This window comes from Aythya marila (genome assembly GCF_965140915.1).
Source record: "Aythya marila genome assembly, chromosome: 3".
NCBI classification, from domain to species: domain Eukaryota; kingdom Metazoa; phylum Chordata; class Aves; order Anseriformes; family Anatidae; genus Aythya; species Aythya marila.
In genome coordinates, this window is record NC_139044.1 from 108859634 (window position 1) to 108861412 (window position 1779).

General features: G+C 55.4%; 1 long non-coding RNA gene across 1 annotated transcript; it reads right to left on the reverse strand.

The window, feature by feature from the left end:
* Nucleotides 1-517: 517 nt before the first annotated feature.
* LOC309875934 lies at nt 518-1367 on the reverse strand. Its single transcript, XR_014317099.1, has 3 exons — nt 1186-1367; nt 1002-1091; nt 518-655 (listed from the first exon to the last, which is right to left on the reverse strand). It is a non-coding gene; the product is annotated as an uncharacterized lncRNA (long non-coding RNA).
* Between the last annotated feature and the right edge of the window lie 412 nt (nt 1368-1779).

A 1779-nucleotide genomic window follows, 5' to 3' on the forward strand; every position in this document is an offset into this window, starting at 1 on the left:
AAGTGGGGTGGGAGCACCCTGCTGGTCCTGCACTTGTTTCTCTTGCACCTCCGTTTCCATGGACTGGGAATCAGGCACCAGTGGAAGTGGGGTGGGAGCACCCTGCTGGTCCTGGAGTTCCTTCTGTTGCTGCTTCACTCTGTAGGCCCTGTGGCAGCTGGCCATCTCTTTTGTGCAGGGTGGATGTGTGCCCATGTCATGCTGCTCCTCTGGGACAGTACTGGGAAGTAGACAAGGCTGGACTGTGGAAGCTTGAACCATGTCTGCTCCATTCAGAAGAGTTGTGAGTGACAGCTGTGAAGCACTTTCACTCATCCTGGTGTAAGTGTGGGAGTCGTCCTTGTATGGGATCAGTGGGGCCTTTGAACAGCAACTGGCATTTGTTGCCACAACGGCAGCAAGGGAGTTGTCACTCCAAGTGGAAAAGGAGGCCCTTGAAGAGCAGCAGGGATCCATGTCCAAAACAGAAGTGATGGATACATTGCTACAAGATGATGGAGAGGTCTTCGAAGAGTGGTGGGCTTTCATTTTGACGACAGAAGTGCAGGAGTTCCTTCTCCCAGTGGACAGAGACATCCCTGAAGAGGAGCTGGTTTCCGTTGTACTGATGGGATTGAGGGAGTCATCAGTGCGCTCAGTAATCTCGAAGCTGTACCTGTGGGAGGAGGAGGAGGAGGGAAAGGCTGAGTCCAGGACTCCTGAGCACTTCAGGGCTCTACTGCTGCCTCAGAGGATCTGGCAGGCAGTGTTACTGCCATGGGGTCCAAATCAGTGTGTGCCAGTGACTCCCTCCCTACCCACCGCGTACAGAAGTTCAGGACAAGTGAGGAATGCTGTCAGGCTCTGAATTTTTCTGGTAAATCCATTGCCTCTGTAATGGCATTGCCCCTCAGACTTGAGGTCCGCAAATTTCCCTGTGTCCTCCCCCAGTCTTTTTCCCCTGACAATGTTCGCTACTCCATCCCCTTCTCCCCTTCCCATCCCCTCTTCAGTGGCCTCACATTTCAATGTATCTGTTGAGGTCCTCGAGGATCGTGTTGAACTGTTGGGTTAGTCTAGGCACACCATCCAGCTCCGGGTGTTTGGGACATCTGTGAAGAAGCAAAGCACAGTATTAGCAGGACCTCATTTCGTGGGGTTGACCAGAGAAGGCTGTCACTCTCCAGAGTGAATGGCTCCACTTACGGTTTCTTTGAGGGCTGTGAAGAGTCATGGGCATCCCGAACTGTTGGCAGAGAAGACAGACAGTCAGTGGACTGGGAGCCCCTGGTAGGGCAGCTGGCACATGGGGCCAGGCGGTATCTTTCCAGGGCACCTGTCCTTGTCCTGGGCTGCTCACCTCTGCGAATCTCCTGGTTTCTTCTGTAACAGCGTCTTCTCAGCCTCCTTTCCTATATGGGCACAGAAAGCAGCGGGTGAGAGGGAGTCCCCAGTAGCTTCAGCAGCACCCACAAACCCAAGGCATTGCCAGGGCCAGGCCCATGCCTGCCCCAAGCCTCCTGGCCCAGGCTGGCCAGGCCCGGCTGGGACACGGCCTCCCCTCCCAGGCAGGGCCTGCCTCAGCACCAGCCCTGACTCCTACCTGCGGCTTCGCCCTGGGCATCAAGAAGTAATAGGCAAACACCAACAGAAACAGCCACAGACATAATGCAAAGAAGGCTTCTGGGCTGGGGAAGAAGCTCATTCCCCAGGCATCAGCCATGCCTGTGACGTGCCACATGGAGCCAAACTTGGCTGGCTTGAAAAGGATCAGCTGGACCGCACTCACGGTCCCCTTGC